Consider the following 18,402-nt stretch of genomic DNA (forward strand, 5'->3'; position numbering starts at 1 on the left):
ACCAAATCCTGACTGGGAGCTTACCACTGCCGTTGAAAAGAAAAGTGTACAATCATTGAATTTTACCAGTGCTAACATATGGGGCAGAAGCTTGGAGGGTAACAAAGCTAGAGAACAAGTTACGGACTGCACAAAGAGCGAGGGAACGAAAATTGTTAGGCCTAACGTTAAGAGACAGGAAGAGAGCGGTGTGGATAAGAGCGCAAACGGGGATAGCCGATATTCTAGCTGACATTAGGGGGGAAAATGGAGCTGGACAGGCCATGTAATACGCAGGATGGATAACCGGTAGACCATTAGAGTTACAGAATGGATACCAAGAGAAAGGAAGCGCAGTCGAGGACGGCAGAAAACAAGGTGGGGTGATGAAGTTACAAAAATTGCAGGCGCAAATTGGAATCGGCTAGCGCAAAACAGGGGTAATTAGTGATCGCAGGGAGAGGCCTCCGTCCTTCAGTGGACATAAATATAGGCTGAGTATGATGATGACGATGATGATGAGATACATCTAACATCGCATGCACCTGCAATGCAAGGAAGCGAATATAACGAATCATGACGTTAGATCAGTTACATCGGAATATATACAAGATAAACACGAAATATGCTAAAGTGCAACGAATACACTGTGGCACACGACTATCAGCGGTCCTCGTAATCTGAAATTGGGAACTACTGAGAGCTGAATCAAAGAAGTTGGGCTAGCTTATTGCATGCAACACCGTTTCCTTATGGAGCGCGTTACTTAATATGAGTGGCGAAACAATGTTTATCCTCACGAATTCCGCAGTACATTGCCAAGTGCTAGCAACAACATTGGCAATTCCGCGCGTTCTGGCGTTCCCGAAGGGGCACATTCGAACAGCGTCCTGTTTGTCCTAGATAGACGTGATCACATGTAATGTCAGCTAGAGTATTGACGAAGGCGCGCAGGCAAAAGGTGTCGGCCCTGTGAAGCATGGTGATGAATTCGTGCCCTGAGCAATGCTATCGTCTACAGCACCCATTCACGTGTTGTCGCATGAAATAAGTGAAGGTTCTGACATTAGTCATCACAATCTGAAGGAATAAATTAAACATTGGCACTGGATTTGCAAAATGTGCGTCAGACGTGCGGAGCGCAGAGAACGCCATCACTTGTCAAGTGTTTCTCCCTCATCTTTTTCACAAGTGTCTATGGCAATATTGACTGCTAACATAGCAAAAAAAAAAATTCGTTGCTCTGCACTAAGAACAGATTTCGCACTTCTGTAAACTGCATCCGTTAGAGCATCCAAAGCGGACAAATTTGACGCATATGTTGTGTGAATGTGTTACATTCTACAAGGGTTTCGCAAAAGTCCTACTCATTCATTATTGGTCTACTGGAGAGCCCTGTGTAATGCATCAATTTTCCCGCGTTAGATTTACTATAAGAAGCTATTTACAGAATTGTGACATCGTTTTTCATTGCTGAGTTACAGAGTTGCAAACTTGATAGTTTCTTTTGCTGAAAATTTCAGATTTTCAACAAGTTTTATTAAATGATTGACGGCATAAATCAGCAATTCGCTACCAGAAGTCACTAGATTTTAACTTTTTCTCTTAAGTTCCACAAACCTCATCAATTTTCAAGAAAAACCATGTATCTTTTCCTATGTATTTAGATAAGAGCCCCCCAGGTAAATCTTTCTCTTGGCATCTTCGCTGTAAATATAAGTATGTCTCATTTCGCTTCAACTTTTATTTATTCCCCGCTACCAAAAGTCGATTTCTATTGCTTCGGTGAAATCTACGTATTCACGATAATCCCCACATCCTTTGTAGGAGCCCCACACAGAAGGACATGGTCACGTGAGGACGCTGGAATAAGTGCGGCACAGTTTTCTGTACCAATAAATGTCACGCGAATTCTGCATAGAATTCCGTTATTGTGGTTTGTTAATGACTTAGATAATCAAATGCTGCTTGTTGGCGTTATTAGAGGCACTGAGGGGTAATAGAGCGACGCTCGCAGTCACCTCACAAAAGTGTTATTCTCTTGGCTTTCCACATATATTCCTTTCTTTCATCCAAAGGAAGGTCATGAGCTTATATGTATGACAATACTACTGCAATGAATTACCGCAAGGTCACCTCGCATTGAAGACTTGCTTGTGAAATAACAAAGATACCAAAAATGCAACATTCCACTATGTCAACGCAGATAAATGAATAGAAAAGTCTTCAATTCAAAGGCGTACTTTTTTGCCAGGCCGTTTTTTCTCCGACCGCAACCCATATTGGGAACAGAGTATTGCTTTTTTTACGACATTGCCGGCGCCACACTGGGTTATGGCGGCCATATCTACGTGCGGTCTCAGCCAAACGTTGGGAGCTGTTAAGTAATAACGAACGGATATGCAGACACTAATACGGAAGTTGGCGGCACTTTGAGCAGCACCCTTTCATAATAATTATAATCGAAGAAGACTGCTTGTGGATGCTTGGACACGCGGCAGTGCCTAGTGGTAAAGCAATCACACGTGCCTAACTATGGCACGTTTGAACGACCACAGCATGGGCATTGAAGGTTCAGTGAGTTCTCGTGCTCTGATTGGTCTTGCATGCTTTTAACCTCCATTTGATTTCGTTACATTCGCGTTATGAAAGCGAAACGTTCATTAGTCTACTTTTCCAGGGTTCTGTATAACCACGTACACACGTAACTTCAGCGCTGAATGCACTTATCTTGCCATAATTGTTTACCCACAGAGTAGCCCTAGTAAGTGGACCTCCGTACAGGGTAATTAAACAATTATTCACGAGATAAAACCTGCACATATATTGTCGGCTCCCAGGTATAATTAGACCACACACGCCTTTTAGCAGAAATGTACAAGATATCCATTGGCTGCTTCTATTTCCTTACATTTCTCGTGTTCAGCCCAACCCCTTCTTAGCCCACTGGATATGTGCCGCTGGATATGCACCCATATTTGGCCATTCATTCAGAATATGTACGTGACCATTTGGCCGAAGGATTTGCAATCCTTAAATGTATTTATAGATCTGTTGCACAGAATTGCGCATACACCTCACAACGGCATACATCCCTCTCACGACAAGCTCCATACATAGTCTTCATCCTCTAGACATCACTAGGTCGACGTCTCATCATGTATGTCCTCCTGGTTTTGTGTTAACATTTCAGCACAACCCGTGAAATGCGCAGTGCATAGACATAAATATTGCATAAGATTACTCGTTACGTACGATAAAAATAAACAGAATTGTAGACATCGCATGTAGCCGCTCCGTAAGTTGTGCCTGTTGTTTGCACGCAATTTTTCTGTAATACTTCCTGCACTATGCGTGTAATGAGAGAAACCGGCGAGATTCCGTTTATCAAGCCACGAGTATGGGCACTGGCTGAAGAGGGAGAAAGAAAAGACGAGCAAAATGCCTACTTGAAAAAAAAAACTAGGATTGTGCCTTCTACCTCTTCCATGCAGCTACATATTGGTGAGTACGCTTCCAGTTTGATAGTGGGCCTCTTCCTTTATCCGTTCCTGACAGTCCCGGACTACCCGAGACGATGCTTTCAGCCAATGAGCGTTGCGTATGCAGTCTTTCGGACATTCCGGGACTCTCAGAGACGGGTTATGGAAAATGGCAAGTGTTTTGAGAGTTTTGCTTACTTTAAAACCTTGGCGGCAGTAAGGTTAAAGTGAATGCTTTGCATCTGTAGTACCACACACGTGCTAGTCGGACTGGGCGCTGGTGTTGCGTGCCTCGAGGACATCGTTGCTGGTGAGGGAGGTCTTATCTGGTTTCCATGCTCTCGTATTGATTATCCGCGTAGAGTAGCACCAGTGTTTTGTGTGACGTTTTTCCTCACTTTTTTTAACGTCGTGTTAAACTGCTCCAGCACATACGCTCGCTTCAATTTCTTCGCGTTATGTACCGCGGTGCGTAGGTCTTGAGCGTGGATTGAAGATTTCGTTTATTTGCCTTTCATGCTATGCGGTGAGACATTATGGGAACTTGCCATTTTCATGCACACACTTTTTAGATTAGCTCGTAATTTAAATAACGAAAGTTGTTGGTCCACTTATAAAACGTTGTACTTCTGCTTCCAGCTATAGCAAAATTGTAACCGATGTTGCATCGACATGGTCATAGGTTTTGCATTCGCGTAAAGGAAGTTCACGAATCCAGTTTTTTATACTTCAGTGAGCGAGCTGACAGAAATATTAATAAAGCGCCTATGCTATTGGATATTTTTGCACCGGAAGAGGAACTAGTATTTTGTTCTTGTCAGAAATTCCACCTTAACTGTATCAATGGGAAATAAACTACCTCCCTCACTGTAGCTTAACCAAGAGTTCATAACAATGCTCATCAACAAGGAGGTCAGTGCATTGTTCACAGCTTCACTTGTCTTTTGTCGATGAAGCATGGTGCCCTTCTTTCATTGCGCTAGATAGGCAAGAGCTCAAATTTTACCATAATGCACCATATTTTGCTAATTTATGAACTCTTTTTATTTGGTTTACCTTCTTCTAGAGCACTACTTGGCACAAATCAACGGCAATAACACCGGGCTACAAAAAGGTGTTATGCCTTGAGCATCGAATCATAGTAGCTTATTCGGATATTTTGGTTTGATATATTTTTTTCTTCCTCAAGCGTCTTTATTGACGTGTAAAAGTTAAAGTGAATTGTGGCGTAGTGAGAGCGGCCCTGGGCAAAGATCTTCATGCACCACAACTCCGACTATCTGTTCATTTTCTACCCCACAGCTCAAGCACCCTGCGATTCTCCAGCGTGCACTTCATCAACATTGAAACGTAGACAGAAATGCATTTTTTGCCGTCAACACTGCCAGCAAATTTGTTTTGTGCACTAAACTGATTTATATTTATCTTCTCATTTTTATACCATGGTAGCTCGTGGCAGAAACCTTTCTGCTGAGGCAGACGTCATTCGTCAGTGTTTCCGAATAATGTGCCTGTTCATGCTTTCATTGCAGATAGTATGTAGGACGTACAGCCGCCCAAATCTTTACCTAGCGTGCGCGAGCGGCGACTTTCTGTGCGCCAGCACCATAAATTAGCAACAAACAAATAACTATGCTATCTTCACGAGCTTTGTGAGCATTATTAACCTCGACCGTTTCACAAGTTCGTTCCATCGGAACGCACTGGAGAGCAGAAAAAAACGCATTTACATAAGCTAGCTAAAGATCTGGCCGGCTACATACAAAAAGCTTGCTGTCCACTATTCGTTTTGTGTATAATCCATGAACCAAAAAAAATATTATTACAGCCTAGACAGGGCAATAGGTTCATTGTAAGACACATTACACATCGTTCTAAATGCATACTCGAACATAATTTACCATTCGGAGGTATTGGCATTTATTGATGCATTCTAGCATAACACCAGGCTTTACACTTGTTCTTTATTTTTCTATGGGTTTGCCTTGTTTATTTGCTATTACTACTTCCCATCTTGTTAGTTGAGGTATAGGGACTTCTAAAATACTTTAAACAATGGCTAACATACTTTCATGTTGCCATCATCTGCTGCTTTAGATGTGCAACCTCTTCCATAGTTCTTGTTTTTTCTTTCAATTTATCTTGCTTCAGGTGCAACCTACGACTAGTAAACTATAATGTAATATGTGCTTGGTAAAAGTGGAAGATTCTGCAGCAAGGGTAATACAGTACACTTTTCCAGTAAACGGGATACGCTTATAATGATGAACAATACATGTAGCAGGTTCGTTTTTATTTAAAAGCACAATTCGAACATTTGCAGGAAGACTTCTAATACTGTTGTAAATATGACGCCATGTCATTGTGGCGCTGTTCAATGAAATAATGGAAGCCAGTATTTCGTACGGGCAATTGCTGTAAATTTGAGGACCTGTCGTTGCGGTGGCATAAAATTTAATTAGAGACGCATTTTTACGGCAAATTCCTGTAAATGTTACGGCGTGTTGTAGCGGTGCCATCGAACAAAATTACAGATATGTGAATTTTTACGAGAAATTATAGTAAATATGGCGGCGTTTTATTTCAGCGCTGCGAAACGAATTTACGGACGCCTTTACATTTTACGGGAAATAGTTGGTGGCGAATGCTACTTGGAAAAGTTTAATAAAAATAACGGCACATTTTTTGGAGTGTTTACATCAATTAATTACCCACCTTGGCATAATAGTTCGCCTAATACATGTTTCAACAAGTGGGTTGGATCTAACTACTTTGGGTTTTTATATCCGCGCTGTCAAGCAACGCCAGCGTGTTTATAGCAGATCTTGCATTGTTTCGTAGTTTTGCGATATTTTTTGTACGACAGAAAAGAGACAGATAAGTGACCCTTCCGAGTCATTTCGAGATCTCGATGGCTTTTTCTTCCTTACTCTATAGTAACTAATTATGTAACATTCTTGATTATTCGGGTCTTCTTAAGCGTGTTTAGGAAAAATAATTTCGCGATCTAGTACTTGCTGCCAATACTTCGCAGATGTTTTAGCACAGTACTATTGAATGCTTCGGCCAAGGCGCTAGTTTACAGCTGGAAATATATCTAAAAATCGGTGCTTGTGCAATCGCGTTTAAAACCACGGCTTCAGAAGTCAAAATGGCTAAGCGGGACTTTTTTATCCCAACCAGAGTTAGTTAAAATGTTTTGTTTTTATGAATCTAAGTAAGAAAAGGCAAAACAATGAAACGCCAAGGAAAATTTAGCGATAAATGCGATAGTAATGCGTAAGCTTTACGCCGCCACTTATTGAGCTCCCGGATCTATGACCTAAACTCCGTTCACCACATTGCAAAGTGTTGTTCATAAGCTTACTCGACGCAAGTCCAGCCTTTTGGAGGAGTGAAGGGTAACTGATGGGGGTCCGGAGCAAACCCCCGTCAGTTGCGCTATACATGTACAGGTAGCACACAAAGTCTTCAAAACGTCACATTAATAGGTTCAACGTCTAAAACAGATTTTTGACCAAAATCAACGCTTTAAGAACGTCGCAGGCACGACAGCTTAAAAACGAGGGGTGAATACGTCTTGAAAACGTTTTCATAAGATTATCCGTATTTGTTCAATTACCTAGCGTACCGGGTTTTCGACGGCGCCGTTTTTGGCGGGAGAATTCATCATTTATCCAACCTTACGCAAGGTGGCGATACCGTCGTCACATCGGTCACGTGACCACGGTGTACATGTCCAAGCTTGTGGCCGCGGCTGCCGGCTCCCACGTGAAACCGGCCTGTGCATAGTTCCGTAATTGCGCTTTGTTTGGGCTGTCGTGTGTTTCTGCCTGTTTTCGGTTGTGCTGTCCTTTGTTATTGTGATGAGTGACAGAAAACGGATGACGACGAAGTGCGCGCGGGTTCTTTCGTGATTTGACCACGCACGTGAGTGGTCTCGCCAGATCAGCGATGGCCAAGTGGTATTGGGCAACGTATGGCGAGCACGTGGCGAAACGCTTCGTGGCGAGACACGCGGCTAGTCAGCGGTAGACGTAAGACAGCAGCCTGACGTGTCGGACGCCGACAATCAAGGCTCCAAGCAACGCGGCCGCCCATGGAGCTGCCGCACGACCGTTGCCCTTCGCCAAGGCGTTCGCCAGCCCGAGTACTGCAGCTCGGAGCGTGGCTTGGACTGCTGTGCTACCACTTGCCGTAAGTAATGCGGATCGCGGGCAAGGAGTCTCCTTGGTCAGTTGTTCGGCGGAGCACCGTTCGTGGCCTAGCTAATGGCCGCATATGCACCGAGCACTGCGGCTCGCGCGGAAGCTGTCCGCTGGGCAGGCTGATCATTCCTGCAACGTGCACTGCGGCTTGGATGCAGGCTGACCGATGAGTGCCAGTGAGCGGTCGTCTCCAGTTCGGTTCGGTTCGGTCGCTCCGCATCACCTCCAACATCGAGGCGTGTCCGACGTCGTCACGTCATCAACCCTCACTTCAACAAGCCCTCGTCTCATGTACACCGTACCGTGAGCTTTCTTGGCTGTTTCTTTCTCGGACTCCTATCAACCCTAGCTGTTCTAGCCTTGTATGTATGTCGTGTCATGTGGCGTAAGGTTTTGTGTGGTTGTAGTTTAATGTTATAGTTTTCGTAAATTTCCTTTACACTCATGCAAGTATTGCAGTGTTGTGCTGTCTTATTCGACACTGTGTGTGCAGTGATTTGTTTGTATGATTTTAATTTGTTGAGCAGCTTAGTTTTGCATTAAAGAGCGCCCAGTGGAGGGCAATAACTTGCTCTTCATTCTGATTCTCATGTCGCGGTGCGAGGAGCCTTTTCAGTGGTGTTGTATTTAAGGCTTGTTAAGCTCAGTATGAAGATGAAGGTCAGATGAAATGTTGCTTTTGTGTGCCTGGCATCGGGATCCGCCGTCAGGAGTGAAACTATCAAGTTTGGCAGGATGTGAAGAAAGGCCGGTTGCTGTCTCTGCGCACTTTGCCTATATCCTCTAGACAGCTGTGATCGCGGTATTTCAAGTTCCCGTTTCGCAAGAATGTTGCAGACAAGATAACTGACATACAGGCTCTTTGTTAAGGATTCATTACAGGTATGGTAGCGCAAGAAATGAGGTCAACTGCCCGTCCTATTCCCTTGCCTTGTAATACAGCGCACCCATAGAATATTGCGTACCACTCCGTGATGTTATCGCTTGCGATTTAGGTCCTCTAGATTGTGTTTTGGCCCGTTTTATCTTACGTTATTGGTATTTCATGGTCTTTAGAGGAACTTCGTTTCCAATGTGACACGGGCAAATTCGATTTTCTTTGGCACCTCGGCATGGTTGCGGTATATTGCGCTGCTTATTGGAGCTTTCTTCTTCTTATAGTTTTTCTATTTCGCGAATGGATACCGCATATTTTTACACTGCATAACTGGCTAGTGGATGCTGCATATGTGAATCGTGAGTCCCCTTGTCGTGAAATATCCTGTTACTCCAGCTAGTCGCGATTATTTGCAGTTTGTGACTGGTGTCGGACTCTACGCTGGGCGGCCTTCGTGACATTTAGTCGGCCGTCTGCCACGTTCGTGCGTGTGCCAGTGTACGCACGGGGCTTGAAAAGTGCTCGCGCGGTTCTTTCGATTTGTGCGCTCTTCGTGCACTTCGCGCAAAGGGCATACCGCGGTTCTTGGTCCTTGTGCAACAAACATTCCTATCGTACATCAGACAGAGCAGAGGAGCCTCTATTTAGGCATGTCAGCGCACTAAGTAAGTTGAAGGGTAAAAGTACATAGCATTTGCTGCTTAGAGTCCATGTGATGGGTTATTTACACAGCCATTTTAACCACGGCAGTGTGGAATGGATTCGTGCATGATTAGTTGCACAAATTGGTCCCTGCGGGCAGGTCTAAGTACAAAATACGGTTACAGGGCAACAGTGTACCAATAACCGCAGAAGTATCGGACGAATGCATTGTGACTGAATGTGGTGTCTTGAATGGTAGTGAGCAGTTGACAGGTGACTTAAAACGTGATAATGCTTTAAGCGCATAGCGACTTTAATTATTCTTGCTCCCTTGCAATGTGCTAACTGATCGTTCTCATTCAGTCCACTGGCATCAACACAGCGGCCACTGGTGAAAGTGCGGGAGAACACATGAACATACATTTGGACATCTTCCCTGATCTGCTTTAAAGGGCGTTCTCCAAATCGCTTAAGAAATGCAAGCAATCACACTGTTAACACAGGAAGTGCGAGTGAACGCAATTTAATATGGTATTACATAGGCTGTCGCTAATTTCACTTGAAATGCTAGGTAAATGTAATGTAGAATCTACATATGTGATTTCATTGAGCAGCCTGTTCAAAACAATTCCTGCAATAATTTTTATAGTTCCCCTCATTATGTTTGTTTTTATGATCCGGATGCAGTGTTGTAGTTGCATATTTTGTGTACACATCACTTTCATATGTCATAATAAAATTTTGTATGTCTTTAACATTGTAGCTTATTCGTGTTGTTATGTTTTCATTACAAGCTGCAAAAATTTGAAAGAATGTGTAGGCCTCCATACTTGTCCAGCAAGCACACCTAGAGGGAAATCTTCAGTGCTACACCTCAGTGTAGCACTGAAGACTTGCAGTGCCCCCAATACCGCAGCGATGGCCTAGCGGTAGAGCATCCGCCTCGTATACGGGAGGTACCGAGTTCAAATCCCGGTGCCGCCGGGAACCCACCGGTTTTTCTCATGGGTAGAGATGTCCCCTGGCCTGGTGCTCGGCTGTCGTGGGGGTCCACATCTCGAAAGAGGGCCCAATAGAGATTTCAGCTGTTGTCTCTGGGCGCCTCTTGTCCAACCACAGACGGCCTTGTAGACGAGCATCCGCCCCAGCTGTGGGAGGCAAGTGCTGCCGCCGGGCACCTACCGGTAAAATAGGTACAAGCGCGCTCCCGGCCTGGTGCTCGACCATTATGGGACCTGAGCGCTTGGACAGGGGTGTTTGACCTCAACCCGAAGGTGCCCCCGGGGCACCTCAATAGGTGCTTGGGGCGCCACATGGGAAATGACCGCCATGGGAGCGGCCCAGACACCACTTTATTTCCGTGCTCACGTTGGTTTCGACGGGAATTCAGGGCGCAAGCTCCTTTCCCAAGCGTATCACCCCTGAAGGAAGCCGAACGCCAGGCCGGGGTACGCTTGTACCCTTTTGAACCAGTGGGTGCCCGGCGGCGGTGAGAATCGAACCCACAGCCTCCCGCAGCCGAGGCGGGCGTTATACCACTAGGCCACTAGGTGCTATCAAGTGAAGAGCAAATGCATATACAGGGTGTCCCTGCTAACTTTAGCCAGAGTTTTAAAATATGTCGATGCATTCTAACGCGACCAAACCCATGTTGCTTACCATTGTATGGCGTAAGACACTATTTTTTGTATTCTGCTTAATTGCATAATTAGTAAAGATTAATGAACCAACTTCTGAAGCAACAAAGTTAGGAAAGAAGAGTGGTTTGCAAAACATATAATTAAACTGTTTCTAACTTTCTAATAAGTATTAGTATTTTCCCGCTTACTGAACATGCCCTCAAAATACAAAAAATAACACGTGACATGGCCCCTTGTGCGCCGTGATTGCAGTGCCCCCAAAAGCTGCGCGTACAAGCGAACATAGCATTTAGTGGGGTGTGGCCGCTTAAAAGGCGACAGGGCACCGACGCAGGCGTTGGCTGAGCGATTTACGCCAGCATCCGTTATCGCTTGCGCTGCGATAACGCTTGCCCTGTCGCGTTTTAAGCGGCAGCACACTCTGCTAAATGTTATGTTCGTTTGTACGCGGAACGTTTGGGAGGACTGCAATCACGGCGCGCAAGCTAGCATGTCACGTGGTATTTTTTTTTATTTCGCAGGCATGTGCAGTAAGAGGAAAAAACCTAATACTTAATAAATGGAAAGTTAGAAACTGTTTAATCGGACGGTTTGTAGACCGCTCTACAACATAATAATTTGAATTATGTTTGCCTCGTTGGTTATTTAATATCAGCTAGTTGATCGGAATACAAAAGATACTGTGATTTACTGCAAAAAATAGTCCGCAACATGCATTTGGTCGCGTCGTCTTAGTGCGCAGCGGCATATTTTAAACTCTGGCTGAAGTTAGCTGGGACACCCTTATATGCCAGCGATAGTATGTTGGCAAGCCGTTCTGCTGGAGCCAGGGCATTTGCATTCAATACATTTCAACTACCAGCGTAGTGCAGGATACGTGTCCACTTCGACAAAATGGCGCACTAGTGCAAATATCTGGGCGTACTTGTCGACGGCAACAAGTGTTCCTACATTAAAAACATTTCAAGTACCAGCATGTAGGACAGTTCCATTGCAAGAGGCACTGAATAATGTTAAGTGGTGCACTCCCAAGCTGTTCATCAATGGAATTCTGTGCCAAATACTTTTGGATGTGAAAGTTGGGATTCTATCAGCCATCGTCATCTTCCTCGGCCGCCTTTTATATATGGCGCACTCCGGCGCGTGTTTCTCGTGCCCCGTGCTGCGAGCTGCGGCGTTATAAAAAAATGGAGGGAAATAAAAGCTTCTGCTCCTGCCATCGGTCCGAACGGTTCTCGGATCTTCCGCTCGCTGACACTCATTGTTGTAGTGGACCTAACCTCGGTCACTATAACGTGGTGACCCGGACGTCATCGTACGGCGAGCACCCTGTCATGGACGATGCCACCAACGAGAGACCAACGACCAGAGCAGAAGGCCTCGCCACGTTGGAGATTTGCCTGCCGTCCTTTTGGCCACAAAATCCTGCAACCTGATTTACTCAGGTGGAGGCCATATTAGACCTTCGGCACATTACCTCGCAGCGCGCGTGGTTTCTCCATGCTATCTCGGTACTCTCTACAGACAGAGGTGGTTCAGGAGTTTCAAGAAGTTGTGGACTCGCCCCACGACACCACACCCTATTACCACTTCAAACCGACGATGCAGGATCGCAATTCCGTGTCTGCACGCAGGCGGCTTCAGCAGCTTCTAAACCAACAGGAGCTCGTCGAGCGTCGGAGCTTCTATGTCGTATGCGGCGGCTTCTGATTGACTAGGCTGGACGCAAACAGGCAGCTGCTGCGTGAACTGTTCCTTCAGCGCCTGCCGCAGAATCGGGTGGTCGCCTTGGCTGCCACACAAGAAAACATGTCCCTCGACAATCATGCCGAGCTGGCCAACTGTATCGCTGACAATTCAGCAAGAGGTGCTGTAGCAACAACGACCGTTCCGCTGTAGCACCTCGAAGATCGGCAGTACCCGCCGGGGTGGCTTAGTCAGCTAAGGCGTTGCGCTGCTGAGAACGAGATCGCGGGATCGAATTCCGGCCGCGGCGGCCGCATTTCGATGGAGGCGAAATGCAAAAACGCCCGTGTGCTTTGCGTTGTAGTGCACGTTAAAGAACCCCAGGTGGTCAAAATTAATCCGGAGCCCTCCACTACGGCGTGCCTCATAATCAGAACTGTTCTTGGCACGTAAAACCCCTGAAAGAAGAAGATCAGCAGTCTCGCCTTCAGTAAAAGACCTGAGTACCATTCGGATCAATGGCAGAAGCAGAAAAAGCTCTCTTGTTCTTCCTTTTTTTTAACCTTGCAGCACGAGACACGCGCCGGAGTTCACCGTATACAGACTCGACAGGGGACAGCGCGAAAAGACTAAGGACGATAAGGGGAACACACATCAGCTCTGGTGTGTGTTCCTGTTTTTGTCCTTCGTCTCTTCGCGCTGTTCCTCTGTCGAGTATGTACCGACTAGCCCAAGCCTCTAGTTTCACTTAAGTTGGGCCAAACTTCAAAAATGTGCAAAGGCTATGTAGCTGGACAGAACCAAGGTAATGTTTGCCGTCGCTTACAGATATACTCAGATTATATTTTGCATTCCGCCTAATTATATAATTGGTCTTCATTAATTATTCAACTTCTCAGTTATAGTTTAGTGTCAATAAGATAAGTGTCAAAGTACACGCAAACTGGCTCGACCGGCCAGTCGCGCGGCAGTTCTGAGTGTGTTCGGGGGCTTCTATCACATTCGAAAAAACGCTTTTAGCACGTGTTGAAGAACAGAAAGCTGTATCGGGAGGTTTCATGTTGCTCTACAATTTTCCGATTGACACTTATCTAATTATAATAATCGAGAGGTTGAATAATTAGTGAAGACGAATTATCTAATTAGGTGTAATTCAAAAAATAATCTGACTATTTTCAAGCGGCGACAAACATTGCCTTGGTTCTGTCCAGCTACGTGGCATTTGCGTATTTAATGTTTGGGCCAAGTTACGTGAAACACCCTGTACAAGAAGCGGCTGAGGAAGATGACGATGACTGCTAGAGGGCGAACTGGTAAAGCGTTTGCTCGGGGTTACATGTGCAAAAGCTTCTTGTTATTCAGAGAGCTTTTTTTTAATTTAGGAAACAGGAAATGTGTGTAAAGTGTAACATGGCAGTGTACAAACGTATTTACTGGTTTGCAGATGATTCATTGCGACCTTATGATTGTTTTTTTCATAGTGGTACATATAATCATCTTAATTGTACAATGCTTCATATAAACGAAGAATTACTTCCTTCGTTATTTGAATGAAGCTCCCAGTGCAATAGTTTTAATTTCCAGGTTTATATAAGTTTGTAATATGAGGCTTATGCATCCATGTCTCGTGTACTAGAATGCTAAGATTATTTTATTTATGTAGCATTACTCAGTCTCATCGCACACTGCAATACAATGGTGCACACTTGTGACACTGATTTCTCCGTTTGGGTATTCTATACTATTTTTACTTGATTCTTGCTTTTTGGTTTGATGGTTCTTTTAATTTACACCATTACATTATTTGACGTATCCCAAAGGCAGTATTTTTTTATTTTAACATGTTCGTAATGTTTGTTCTTGATACTATGCGGCGTTATTCCTTTTTGTGTTCTTTTCAAGCTTCTAGATTATTGGTAACATTGCTTGTACGCAGCTACCATGCAATTAAATATCACATTTATCAGTATGCTTCTTGCAGTTGCTGTGATATCAATCTCCAAATAACTCTAGTCTGTTCATGTGACTGCATTGGCTGTTTACTTTTCTAACATAGAAACTTTACGAATTTTGTTTGTATATTGTAGCCATTGTTTATCAATTTCTAGTTCATTAGGAATTGTATCTGCGAACTTTATTCATTGTTGGGGCACATTTAATTCAATTTACTTTGTATTTCTTATACATTGTGCTGAAATCTTGCACTTTTCAATAAACTTTTGCTTTGTCGTAGTGTCCTCATTCCATGCGCACTTGGCGCATTGGCGCATGCAATGAGGACAGTACGTCCAGATGTCCAGACGCACCAGACACGTCTAGTACGTCAGACTCGTCCAGACGCGCCCATTTTTTAGCGGGATTTCATTCCCATTTGGTTGTAAACATCGTTGCTGCTTACCAAAGACAGTATTCTAGATTCATTTTCGTGGTCATGTTCATTTTGATGTGACTTTGTAGAGGATGCGTCGACGTCGATAGACAACAGTGCTTGGCACTGCAACAGGAGCTCTTTTGCACTCGACACGGACGCTTCGACTCATCTGGAAGCCCCTAAAATTAGCTTCTGATTATCGTAAACCTTTGAAGACCATTTGTAGACCAGCTTTTTGATAGCGTCTTAAAAACGTTTCGAAATTGGATATGAATAGCTTTGGCAAAGACCTTATTTGTTTCTTTCCCAATCCTATTTCTAGACGAGCTTTTCGAATACGTCTTTAACACATGCTATAAATCGTCGCAGAAATGTTATTAAGCCGGACATTGGCAGATATATACGACGTTTTACCGACGAAGTTGTCTCACTGATGTCTTCTTTAAACCGTTTTTATCTTCTTATATAAACGTCACGAAAACGTTATGTATCTCCTTTGGGCTACCTGGGATATATATATGTATATAACTAAATATATTCAGTATAGGCGTGATAAGCTTACTACACTTCACACACAGACACTTTTGCCACTTTGACACTCCTAACGCTAACGCAATTAAATCCAAGGTTCTCAATACAGCTCAGCGGTGGCCACGAATCCTGTATCGCTGTGGTCATTCCTGCAGGTTTTGGAGCGCGTGCGAAAAGCCTAGCGCTTCATTCGCCTATCAACGAGTTCTCAGAATATAAGCTCCTCAATCCAAAACAAGAAGCAATATCCGCAGAACCCATCGCACAATGAGTACAATGGATGCGAGGCACAGCATATTCATATGTGGTTCCGACTACCTCGTTTGCACTTACAGAGGCGAGAAAAGGTGAACCAAGCTTTATCGCTTTGTCGGAGAAAAAATATAACTACCGATGGCAACAAATAAAACGGAGAGTATGATTAAGCATCCCGCATAGCCCACACGGTCCTAACACATCCATTCGAGCGAGAATCACTGTGGCCCGCATTTCCCGCAACATCATGGAAACGCGGTTGCAGAGTTTGAGTGACCTGGAAGAAGAACGGGTACTTTTCCCGGCACCATTTTTAATTTCTCGCATATATGACGACAGCAGTTTAGTGAAGCCTTTTCTTTTTTTTTGAAAAAATCAAGGCGGAAACAAAATGAACCTGGACGCAGTACTTCGTGGAGCCTTTGTACGCGAAAACACCTCAACCATCCAAGACTACCTTGCAACCCGCATCATTATAAGCTCACGCTTGCATGGTTTCATACAATGGCAGTTTGAAAAACAGAAACACCCAGCCTTCGAAGACGCGTCCACAAAAGGACAGAAATGTCACAACCACACACGCTGGGACTAACAACAGAGTTTAATGAACCAAATGGTTTGGAAGGAAACCAGAGAGCGCATGCGCCAAACATAAGCAAGTAGAAAAAAGCATCGGTGTGTGACAAACTCTAATGATAGCATTTTTCCAAATAAGCCACTTCTTTTCATCATAGCGATAAGGAGGTTACGCTCAAGCACTGATTGTGATCGTGTTTTCAAATTTGATGTGTTTCAATCACTTCTCTCTCGTGTTTCGTGGCTCCCCTACAAAGAATGTGGGCATCATTAAAAACAGGAGAGCTGCCGCACATTCGGCAATGAGCAGGCAAGTTTGCCCTCCTCGTGAAGTTACAGACGTTTCATGTTCTTTTATGCGAACATTGACACGGCATCCCGTCTGTCCGGTATACATTCTACCGCATGACAACTGTATGCGGTAGACAGCATTGGTAGTACATTCTGTGAATTTAGTAGCATGGCGAGTAGTGCACAAGCCCTTAGGTTTCCGATTTTCAATACAGGCACAAAGCCTAGACAGCTTACATGGCGCCGAGAACACAACTCGTACACCATGCTTAGCGACTTTTTTCACATTGTGTGAAAGCTTGCCGATAAAAGGAATACCTTACACTCTCTTACGGTCCTCATTTCCACGCGCGTGTACCCTGCCACCTGTATTTCTTTTCAACCAGTTCCATTTCGTTTCGGCTACGGACTTTAAAATGCTATCAGGGAAGCCAGCCGCCTTGAGACGCTGGATCTGCTAATCAAAATTTGGCTCCACTAAATGGCGGCAGCGTTTCTTGGGGGCATTATTAAAACACAAGGCTGCTATGCCACGCTTCACTAATTTTAAGTCTTACGACTCGAGTGGTAGAAGCTGTAGTAAAGGGGGGGGGGGGTACATTCATCCAGCCAACCTGTCTGGGGTCAGAAAAGCTTAGTTTCAAGTCTAAAAACCTTACTAAATTCCCTGATGCCAATTTCTTGAAAAAATTTGAAGCTTTGCTGCAAGCTTTGAATGAGTTGTAAATGTTACATGTTACCATATCTACGTGCACGGGGTTCCTCAGGTTTAAAAGAATCGAAACATCATCAATATAGTTGTAGACCTCTACCACCCTATTGTCAACCCATGAGCAACTCAAAACATTGTCAAATGCGGAAATAAAGATTTGGCACAAAACGAGTGCCACGCTGCACCCTATGCAAATACCGTACTTTTGCACGAACAAAGTGTCTTCGAGTTTAATAAACGTCGACAATAAGTACCTGGTTAAGGCTGCAGGAATGAGTGAATAGCAACGCTACGACCCCCTCTCCGTCACCATGGCTCTAATCGGGCAATCAACTTCGTGGGTCTTAGCTGCAAAGTAGACGGTTGGCCTGTCTGTCTTCTTTCTGCGCACCGCCTTTTGTAACTTTTCCAAGTTGAGCTCATTAATAAGCTTGATAGCCTCCGTCTTAGCTTTCTGGGGTTATCGAGCTACTTTTTTCCAAGTCTTGTCAACCGCTCGCGTAGCTTTTTCAGAGAACAATCCGCGCGAAAGCACAACAAAACCGCCTTCGTTATCGGCGTGTAGAAGGCTGAGGTCATGCTCACGAAAATAGCGAATGACAGGACGTAGTGAGAGCCCATCGCATCTACGTGCCCTCTCACCTGCATTCCAAAGGGAATCTACGCCCTCAGAAACGCAGCGTTCCATTTCTTCCGACGGCCCCTTGTCGGTCATACGATAGATAGCCGCCCAGAGACCTGACGGAGGCACAGAGGGTTCCAAGGCGAACTTTGGTCCTTCTTCAAGTAACTTTTGAATACCAGGCGGTACGGATGAAACTTGCAGGTTTCTCACAAATCCACCAATGTACCTGGTATATTGCTTACGTGGCAGGTTCGGTCGCACAGAATTTCGATTGACCTCTGTGATCTGAGCTCCCAAACTCCGCTGTTGCCATAGTGTGTCCAGCGAGTGATATTCGCTTTTTCCATTTAAACAAAGCAACTTTAGCCATTACCCGCCATGGTTGCTCAGTGGCTATGGTGTTGGGCTGCTGAGCACGAGGTCGCGGGATTTAATCCCGGCCACGGCGGCCGTATTTTGGTGGGGGCGAAATGCGAAAACATCCGTGTACTTAGGTTCAGGTGCACGGTAAAGAACCCCAGGTTGTT

This window comes from Dermacentor silvarum, chromosome 3, assembly GCF_013339745.2.
Source record: "Dermacentor silvarum isolate Dsil-2018 chromosome 3, BIME_Dsil_1.4, whole genome shotgun sequence".
In the NCBI taxonomy this organism is placed as follows: domain Eukaryota; kingdom Metazoa; phylum Arthropoda; class Arachnida; order Ixodida; family Ixodidae; genus Dermacentor; species Dermacentor silvarum.